Genomic DNA, 11,326 nt, shown 5'->3' with positions numbered 1-11,326 from the left:
AGCAGACGCTGACCTCAAACATTCAAGCAAATCGTGTTGCGTTTACGTTCCCTGTAAAAGAAACAGTGCTCTTTGTATTTTCATTTCCACTAAGCCGAAACTCCACAGGGTATTCCTTCATATACATTCCCAGAGACCCTACCTCTCAACCATACAATAAATAACTAACTGAAAATATAAGTGAGCCTTGAAATTGCACATTGGAGAAAGAAGATGGAGTGAAACTCGATGTTTGGAAAAGAGAAGTTCTTTCTGGCTAATTTGACACAGAGATAAGTATGAGCTGATGAGTAGCTTTACAGAATAATATAATCAATGAGTTGCTTTAATTAAATGAAACCCCAATAAAAACTGTTGACCTTCACTGACGTTTTTCCAGAAAATTGTGCTTCATGAGAACTTAATGAACCCTAACATCTCATCTAGAAATGACAGATGTTCCTCCAAAAATCTAAGGACCTCTGAGACCTTCTGCTAACAATCAGTGAACACAGTGAAGAAAATTCCTCCTTAAACATAGTGAAGAAACCACACACCTTCAAGAAAAAAAGACCCCTCACTGATCCATTCAGCTCCCCTAAAAGAAACCTTAAGATGAAAATGAAGAACTCAGTACTTCAAATTTAGCATATTCCAGCTGCAGGAACCCTTCCAGAGCCCCTCAAACCTCTTTCAGGGCCACAGGACCAGTCTCAAGGAGGGCTGTAATATGTTCACTGACCCTTTTAATACACTTTGGGGGCTCTGAAATCCCTCCAGAAACCCATCGAGAAGCTCAAGGAATCTTATTATTCCTTTAAATAATTCTGAACCTGCTCTGGAACATTCTTAATAATCTCTGCTGTAGTCCCAGACTCCCCCATGTCCTTCCATCCCATCATGAAAGGAATGGGGTCAAGGTTAGGAGCAGCCTGACACCTTGTGGCAAAAAGGCAAAAGTGCATGAGAAACTTGGAAGGCTGTGTTACAGCCTTTCATGACATTTGTGTTTCTGTTGCTTGTAAATGTATTGTTAAACCAAACAAGGTGCGTGGTTAAAGCAGCTGGAGCTTGGATATTAGACAGGAAGAGCTTAGGGAAGTGTTTCATGAATAATTCAGACCAGCAGGTGGAAGTGTTCACTAAAGCCCCAAGGGTCAGATCCCACTTCTCACCTTGCATGTCGAAGAAAAGTCAATTCCTTTGCTGTTGCATATTCACATCAGCTCCTTACCACGCCTCAACACGTCTCGGTGCCGGCTGCTGTGCAAACCTTTTTTTGTCACCGTGTGCAGTTGTTAGACAGCGCCAATAAAACCGGCCTCTTTATGGTCCTTTGGTGTGACTGAATCTCTGTCCATCAAACGAAACCAATCTCGAGTAGGCTTTGAGGGGAATGTGGGTTTTTGCTTAGTAGTCGAGGAGAGAGCAGAAAGAGAAGGAGGAATGTCTAACATCCACATACGCGTATGCGATTCTCCTCAGTGGGAAGCCACAATCATTCAGCAACAGTCATTTCTGTCATCCCTCGGGGGAGAGAGAAATTTGGATGCCTTTCAGTACTGGATGATTCGGATGATGCACAGTGTACTCAACATGAAAGTTGTTTTTTTACTTCATGCAGCCAAGTTTTGATTGAATACAAGTGTGATTACTTTGATTCTCTAACTGCAAAGCAAGTAGTCATTCGGCTTCTGGGGAAATTCAACCTCTGTTTGCTGCAGTCTGTGTCAATGTGGGAATTTCCAAGGATTAAAAAAGGGAATGAATTAAAAAGCCTTTCTTGGACGATTACTTTTTAATGCTTTAAAAAAATGTCGAGCTGTCCACCCGCCATGCTTTTTCTGTTTTTTAGATCCACTTTTGAATGTTACAGCAGTCCTTCAGTGAAAGTCAGTGGGAGCCCAGAGAAAATTCAGCATTTCAAGAAGAACGAGAATCAAACATTTGACCACAATGAGGTTTAAATGTGCAGCCAACAATAACATCAGGCCTGACGATCTTTGACAAAGACTTCTTTGGCGAACACAATAAACATAAATAAAATGGAGAAACATTAAAGCAAGTGAAAGATGAAAATCTGTACTAAAGTTAATGTTAGCTTAAAGCAAAATATACCCATTATTATTGTAGTTATGTCTTACTTTGTGCAAATTATGATGTTAAAATTCAGTCTGGTATCTAAAAAAAAGTTTTTTAAAAACATAAATCATGTCATTTAATATAGGATAAGCTCACACGTCAAAAATTTGAATATCAAGAATCATGAGACCTGCAGACCATAACCTGACAGGACAGAGAGCAAACTGGTTTCATTCAGTCTTAGTCAATTATACACTGTCTTCACAACACATACAACTCAACACTTCTTCTTTTACTGCTCCCTTAAGGTGTGACCACAGCAGATCATCTGTCTCCATCTCACCCTATCCCCAGCATCTTCTTCTGTCAAACCAATATCTTACTTCACTATAAACATGAATCTTCTCTGTGGTCTTTCTCATCTCCTCCTGCCTGGTTGCTCTATATATTAGGCATCCTTTGTTCTTTATATCCTCTTCTTCTCGTCTGTCCTCACACCAACTCTGGAGCATGACAGCCCTCACCTCCATTACTTTGAGTAATATAATTGGATCTTTTTCACTGTGTATTATTTGACTAAGATTTTGGCTTGCTGTGTGACACAGACCATCCAAGAACTTTGGCTTCAGTTTTGGTGAGTGAAATTCTATTGCTTTGTTAGTCTGGTACCAAGCTATTTAGCATTGCACCAATATGATCTATGGATGCAGCTTGCTAACCAAGCTAGCTAGTATTAGCTGAGAAGTAAGCCCTCTACCCTTTTGTTCAAGTAATGTAGCATTTGACTTCAAAACACGAACAGTGAAGCTTTAAAATGCAGAGTCTAAGACTGGACTTGAGTAATAGCTAGTTAGCCTTTTCACACTGCTGCACTTATTTAACACATCCTTTTTTTATGAGGCATCTCATGTTACATCGTGCCATGTTGCTCCCGAGTTCTCCATATTGGATGTGCTACACTGGTTGCTAGGGAAACATATGTATTACTCAAGTGATTGGCAGTGATTCCTGAAAGTTTCCAGATCTCACTGGTTACAAAGAAGATGATGTGCCAAAAGCCTGGCAGATTGCCACAGTTGCCAGTTTTTCATGTTTGTCATGTTTGCCAGATGGTTGTGGACCGGGTCTAGGCTTGCGTGACCTGAGCCTTATTCACTTGATCCTACATTGTTACCAGAATTGGTGGAAAATGGTGGGAAAGTATCTATAAAACCTCAATAGACTGCTAAACTACTCAGAGTGTATCTTACCTCTTGTCCTATAACAGCAAGCCCCCTCCTCAACCCTGAATTGGTCAAGTGGTTAAGACAATGCATGGTTGGACAAATTACCCTCTTCTTGAAATTTAGAAGCGTCTTGTGTATTTTTCTAATAGTGGAAAATGTCAAGGTGGCTACTTTCCCCATGCTTTCTGCACAGATAATAACTGCTTGTCTCTACAACTGAGCCGGTAACGTCTCTCTTTCTTTAAGTTTCATTTTTCAGGCCTGCAAATAAAGTTCACACCATCAGTATAGCTTAGCCCAGCCTTATTCAGACCATATGTGCTGGTCATGTTCATATTTTTAACCTGCAGGATTTTTTTTCTTTGCTTATTTTGGATTCATTACAAGATCTGCCTTTTACTTTTCTATGTCATTCATAAGGACAGACAAAACTTAAAGCGCTCCCATTTTTTTTGCTTTTCCTTTTCTTTTCAGAGGTTGGAAAAAAAACATGTGCCAAGCATAACATGAATGCTGGGAAATACCTCTCTGATACAGGGGAGGACAATCTGTCATCCAACATGGTGACTTAGAGCGAGCGTGAGGGACTTTCTGTGGCTTGCCTGCACATGTAGCCAGTAACTAAAAGTCTCACTCCCATCTTTCTGAATAACTAAGAAATCCCAGTTTAATTTATTGTGTGTTACGGCCTTGTTCTGCCAGAACTCCCACTGTGCAGGGCATTGAAACCATAATATTAGCTCTACAATCACATGATAGACTGAGCATGCTGAAAACCACTGTCTGCAGATTGACCACTCTTCCCTCCCTTTCCTGCCACTTCTGATCTCTTTTTGTGTTTTGCCACAGAATCACCAAAATAGCCCTCTTGGCTCCGTGAAAACGTATTTTGATGACACCGACCTAAACGGCTGCTATGCCCTCCAAAAAAGATGGGAAAATTCAGACGGCTTTTGCTGGCTAATGGCTCTGGTTACTTGGCCTGCAGCGAAGTTAGCGAGGTCTCTCAAGGCTACATCAACAGGAAATTTCATTAATCCAGAGCTGGGATGAAGTAGTTCACCCCCTTCTTTATTTAAGGCTTTGCCAGACTTTCAGCGGACCACCTCGGCTGTCCTGTTAGAGAAGAACAGGAGTGGGAGGCCTCAGGGCTGACTAAACCTTCCCCTCCATGTGCTCCCTAATTGGTTTAATGACTGTAATTATCTGCTGGGGTGCATGTTGTGCCGGGGACGATTAATGGCCTCCAAAACATATGCAGACAGGCGGAAATTAAGAGAGGGGGGCACTGAGACAAAGAATAGCTGTGCAGAAGAAAAGAACCATAAAGCTGCAGAGGGAGACACGTCCTGCTGGTTAAGAGAAAAAGAACAATGACACAGCACTTTGAGCTTTTTTCCTTTTCTCTGTGGGACTTTATTGGTTGAAATCTTCTACTAAGTTAAAAAATCTTAATGAGATGTAATCTGAGACACATATGGACATATAAAACATATGCCACCCATACAGTTAAAAGGTAAAAGTTAACCTTAATGATGTGTTAGAAAACATCTGTATATGAACAACCACTTATATTAAAAAAAGAGTTAGGTTGCAGTACCACTAATACCCTGTAGGTGCTCTCTTTAAGAGATTTTCCTCATAAGCGAGTTAAAAGAATTGGTATACAACATTTCTCTTGTTTACTATCACTGGGGAGACTGACTGAGTAAATGCACATTTCTGGAGTTACAAATAGCAACACATGATAAAACTGAAAAGGACCTATTTTCTCTAATGGTTGAAACAGGAACTGACTGACTCTAATGGTGGATGCAACGCCTAAAGGTAGATTTAAAAAGCTTCATTATGACATAGAGGATGCAGGTGGATTTCCTGAGGTGCTGGAAGAGGCCTGTAGCTGAAGTTGTGTAGGTGCGGGACAGTGAGCAGACACACAAGAAGTGAATATCAAAAGAAACTTAAAACCCAAAGAGAGGAGCCTGGGAGGAAATGAGTTCCACTACACTACAGCAGATAATGTGACACCGTGTGGGTGGAAGAGCCAGTTTTGATATACAGCAGGCTGGTAATTAGTTGATGCCAGCCATGTGTGCCGGTATAGGACCTGGCAGGTACTGGTGAGTATAGTCACGCCGCCAGAAGTCCAGACAACCAAAGGTACGCAGAGCAAGAGAAAGACAAGAGACAGAAAGCAAAGAAACCAACAGGTCAGCGCTGGAGGCATGAGGGGGGTTGTGATATTTTTCAGTTAATCAATAAACTGTTTGATGTGAAATATTTGTGCAATATCTTCAAAATTATAATCAGGTTGTTCCAAAAACTCCCTGAAAAGCCTTCAGTTGATCCAAAACGCTGCAGTGAGAGACTACAAAGAGAGAGCATCCCGGCTTCTCTTCACTGGCTTCCTGTTAAATTCAGAATTCAATTTAAAATCCTTCTCCTCACACATAAGGTCTCGAATAATCAGGCCCTCCCCGAGCCTGATTCTGCTGGAGATATCTTCCTGTAAAAGGGGAATTTTTCCCTCCGACCATCGCCAAGTGCTTGCTCACAGGGGGTCGTCTGATTGTTGGGGTTTTATAAAGCGCCTTGGGGCAGCTGTTGTTGTGATTTGATGCTATGTAAATAAAATTATATTGAATTAAACCATAGGTGTCAAACTCTGGCCCGCGGGCCAAATTTGGCCCGCAGCCTAATTACATTTGGCCCGCGAAGCCATACCAAATTACTATTAGAGCTGGCCTACTGGTATTATACAGCTAATATATATATTGTTTAGTATTAAGCTTTGCTTGTTCCATATTCAGTTTTTCAGCAAAACGTGTTTGAGTCCATAAGAAACGATTCATTCTTATATCTGGAGGAATAAATATATTTCAATAAATATTAACATTAGCCCGCGACTTTGTTCCAGTTTTGAATTTTGGCCCACTGTGTATTTGAGTTTGACACCCCTGAATTAAACTAAAAAGAAGATTCCCGTCAAAAGTACTTGCACATTTGTTCAGCCGTTAAAAAAAATTCTTGTTTTAGTTTATATGTTACGAAAAAGCAGTCAATCTTCCCATGTTAGAATAATGAGGGAACGCTCAGCTAACGATTAGTCGACTGTGAGAATATTTAGATAGATTCACTGTTGATGTCTGGAGCTGATCTTGGGAATTATTGTTCCATTAAGAAACTTATAGCACAGCTGACCACTGTTTATAGCACACAGCAAGTATGTGACCTGTAGAAATGGAGTGTTTGTTTCCAGCTGTTTAATATTATTTTCATACCTAAATTCTTGTACGTAATGGCTACATGTTTATGCTGCATCCCATTATCTGTGTCTGGCTGTATTTGGACCTTCCCGTATTTGTTTTTAGCTCTGTGTATGCTAAGAACCACGGACCGCCCGAGTCAAATTCCTTGTGTCAACATACTTGGCCAGCAGTTCACTTGGCCGTTTTAGGCGCATGTCTCCTTACGCGACAGGTGTCTCAGCCTATCAGAGCGGTCGCCACTCAACCCATTCGACTGGTCTGCCCATGTTTACTTCTCTTTAATCAAATCTGGATTTTTCTGGCTCCAGAATCATAAAACACTACCAGCGAAGCGTAAACTCTAATCTAGTCTATGAAAAGAACCATTCAGGATCCTGTAGATCACATTTCAGACATGTTTTTGTAAAATGTATTACCTTGTAAGTAAAAATTAGACTCAGCCATAAGACAATATATTCCACACGCACAACTGCACGTATTTGGTCTCTGTTGATTTTGCTGGCATTGTACTGTGCAGTGATTCAGTCAAATCACAAATGACTTTTCTCCTTTAATGCACGCCGAGAGCCTTTAACCATAAACTGGACTGCCTTAATCCATTCTCACAGTTGACATCTGCTTTGAATGGAAGCACATGTTTAAATCTGTCACATGTGTAGTTAGACAGTGACAAAAGCTCATCTTAAAATTTGAAACCATGTCTGCACCTATGCAAAGAAAGTTTTTTCTGTATTAATGGGACGTTGTCGCCTTATTTACTATCTAGCTTTTGGTTTTATTTACTGTGTTAATTACAAAACCTTCTTGTATACCGCAGCAGCCAGAAAAGCAGCATCATGATGTGTACCAGAGGTGGGCCAAAGAGCTCTATTTAAGAGAGTATTGATACCAGCGTTGGTATTGGTATCAGATCGCTACTCGTTCAGTAGGATCGATACTTTGATTCTATCCTCTAAGTTCAGTATATGGCAAACTGAATTGTGTTAAATAAGTTTTTCTTATTTTTTTAAGTGAAAAAATATATATCTAACATGCACTATGAACACGTTTCATTTTAACTATAGCCTTCAGCAGAAGTTGACCCAAAGTGCTTTAGGGAATATATAAAAAGTTGAAAAGTGGGTTTTGTTGTACTAACTAACTATGGAAAGTAAAACATTTAGATTTTATGATTTAGTTTATAGATTTAATGGTCATTAAAATGTGTTCCAAGATTGCAAACTGATGATGATTTCTGTCACAAGTCATAACACACTGCTCTCCTCTGCGTAAGCTCTCTTCATAGGCTGAAAGTATCGGTGTCGCCAATATTAGCCCTGCATTTACAAATTTGCAGTATTGCAAAGCACTAATGACTAATGTGTTCATGGCCCTTCTTTGTGTGTGTGTGTGTGTGTGTGTGTGTGTGTGTGTGTGTGTGTGTGTGTGTGTGTGTGTGTGCGTGCGTGCGTGCGTGCGTGCGTGCACGCTCACTCTAAGTGAATGACATCAGCACAGTGATTATCACAAATGTGCAGTGACTTTAGGGTCGCCGTTCCAAAATATACAAGGAGCCTGTGGAAAGACGAGGCCAGCGGCAGCAGCATGTGTTACTCTACTCGCCCCCTCATGTCGCCTGCGCTAACATCAAACAGATCCCAGCAGCGCGGTTTGGGAAATGATGCCGGTAATAATTATTTGCTCCTCAGCTACTATCCTATTAAACAAGTTCATTAAATCGTTTAATTCCAGCAGCTTAGTTTGTTTTCACATGGATTAAACCTGGAGAGGAGCTTTGGCAGTGTTCAAAGAGCAATGTTGGATCAGGACATGTAAGATGTTCTAGTTGAGAATGCGGTGAAAATGGGAAAATTGAGGGGCTCGGAGGAGAGTTAGCTTAGCAGAATAATCTGCAAAAGCCTGGAGTGCTGCTGAGAGGAACAGCAGCGGAAAGACGCAGGAAGACCAATATAGACAGAAATTGGAGCATGTGTTTTCTGGTCAGGAACCCGATGCTAAAATTAGCAGGGATGTAAATTCCTGAGCGTTGCCGGTTTTCAGATCCACGCGTGACACTGAGAGTTGGCAGAAAAACAACACAAACAAACAACAACAACAAAAAAAGTAAAGGAAGGGCGGCGGTATAGGAAGAGGTCATACATGAAAAAGTGCCTGGGTAATGTTTTCCGCCTTCCTTATTTCTTTTTAAATTGACCTTCGCCCCGAGAACAAAGACATCTAACAAGCCACAAGAAGGAGGGAAAAACTCTGAAAGCGAAAGCCACGGCCCCCACGCACAACAGTCCTCAGGGGGAGGCTCGGGCCCTGGACGCCAAGCCTTCAACATAATCACCACACATGCTATTGTGGTCTGCAGTAAAGCTCTGGTATGGCTCAAATCTGCAGCTAACCCTTTCCACCCCCACTCTCACCACCAGGCCTCTCTGTCCCACCTCCTGCTCTTTGTCTGTCTCTCCATGCATCCCTGTCATTTACAGTCCTAATGACAAGATGCAAACTTCCACACATTCAACCCTCGGCGAGCGAGGATAATCGCATTACAGCCGACGACATGGATGTAAACCGAACTCAACTTGGACGCACTCAGACGTGGATTTGCATAAATCCAAACAGTACAATCAGCAGTTAAACTGTGTGGCTCTGCTCTTCTTTTTCCATAGCGGCTGGAAGGGAGAGAGACAGAGAGAGAGAGGGGGAAAAAATCCACTTCGCTGTGAAACACTAAAGGCATGGATGGACGCAGATGGAAAATAGTGGAATACTTTCTCAGTTTACAGTCGCCACATAAAGCCAAGACTATTTCTAGGCGTCCTATTGGTTTAACAGAGGCAAGAACACGCAGCCAGCTGGAAGTCAAGGACAAAGACTCGTGAGGGACTTAGCGGCAGATCCAAGTTCCCATGCTCCGGCCCTGTAGAGTCTTTTTCTTGCTACTTCACTGACCTGCAGATTAATTCAATGTCTAAATATTGACATTCCTCCTTGTAGTGTGTGGCTCTTATCTGAAGAGTGCATTTAAGTCCCCCCCTCTTTACATCAGTAAATCAAAGCTGATAAATTTTCAAAATGTGGGCGGCAAGGTTAGAGTGAGTCAGATAAGGCGCAGTGGATCAGTCAAGGTGAAGTGAGAAGTATGGGGCACGTCTAGACTTGCTGGATTCTTGGGCTTGAGCACGGTTACATTTTATTGGTAATTTCTGTCCTCAGCAGGTGTGTGAATGTAAAAGAAACTGATACAACATTCTCCTGTTTCAACACCAATATTTCTATTTCCCATGAAGGTCACATAGAAAGGAGCTCCAAATATAAAACGGCCTTGATGTCTTTTTCAGTGATCCAGGGATTTTATTTATAAGTTTGCTGGGCTGGTCGTCATTCACGGTTCAAATGTGGACTGACACACAGCAGACTCTGAGGCCCGAGACGGTCCCGTGTAAAAAATAAATAAGGAAAAAGAAATTATAACCCTATCGTTTACATGAACGGTCCAGCAAAAGAAAAAAACTGAACCTGGCTCAGTGCACTGCGCTGATCAGTTACATTTATGCAAACCCACATTCCTGCTGGAAGAAATGTCTTATTCATTCTGATGACTAAAAGAAAAGCTCCGATATTAACATACATGACTTTATTTTATAAAATCCTGTCCCACAGCATTAGAAATAGCTGATCTGTGGTTAGTGCGTTCTTATTTTCAGGGCAGAGGTGAAAATTACAGTATTAGAAATCATGCTGGGACTTTTTTTTTGCATAGTTTTTTGGTTAGTTTAGATAATGGTGCAGACACTAGAGCAAGAGAGGCAGTATCACAGGTGTGGAAGAACCAAGCAGCAACCTGTGAAATGAAAACAATGCAGAACTGCAGCTCCTAAACTGGACACTTAAGGCCAATTTACCAGTTTACAGGCTGGTTAGATAAAAACAAAAGAACAGCAAATGTCCTTTGTCATGGGTTAATCTTCTTATAACGCCCCCATTTATATTGTATTAAGGCTTAAAATTAAGACAATTAAAAGCGTGGCTGCTTTCAGTGACAGGTAGGTGCCATTTCGTCCTGCTCTGTGTTCTGTTGTATTACAAGACACTCTTAATAGTCACCCTTTCAGCTTCTCTGGTAAGCACATTTTGTTTTAAGCCTGTTTTTCGCCAGCCCGGCAGTCTTTGTTACGCTGTCGGGACGGGACAAGAACCAGGAGGAGTCGGACAGACGCAGAGATTGCAAACCTGCCAGCCGCTAAATCAGATTGTCTGAATCAGTTTATTTGGAAGATGATAGTAATCTGTCATCACATGAATTTGCAAGAATGTGGAAACTACAATCTGACCTTTCAACAGGTGTTTTTATGGGTTTTTTGTTCTTTTTTAAAGATTAGTTTTGCTAAACTTGGAACGTCTTGTTTTTTTCCCCCCTTTATCAGTCACCGAGTTCAGTGTAGTGACGTAAAAATGATAATTTAATGACCACATTATGGGAAAAGGCCAACGTATAATCAACTGAAACGACCTTCCACTACAACTAACAGAGGGAAATTCTGCACTTTTGTCTCGTATCTCATGCTTAAAAAATGATTGATAGATTTTCTGTGGTGCTAAAACTGGTTTTTATGCATGACTATACTATAAGGATGTAAAATTTGCCTTTCTTGTTCTCATATACACACACCAGGATTCAGTAGCTTGTAGAACCACATTGAGCAGCGATATCTTAATGTGATCATTTTATACACGACTTTAGCCTCTTTGTGGGCATTTCTCTCAGCACAGCTCTCA

This window comes from Perissodus microlepis, chromosome 20, assembly GCF_051167445.1.
Source record: "Perissodus microlepis isolate ML-2025 ecotype Zambia chromosome 20, ASM5116744v1, whole genome shotgun sequence".
Taxonomy (NCBI): domain Eukaryota; kingdom Metazoa; phylum Chordata; class Actinopteri; order Cichliformes; family Cichlidae; genus Perissodus; species Perissodus microlepis.
This window is presented reverse-complemented; position numbering follows the sequence as displayed.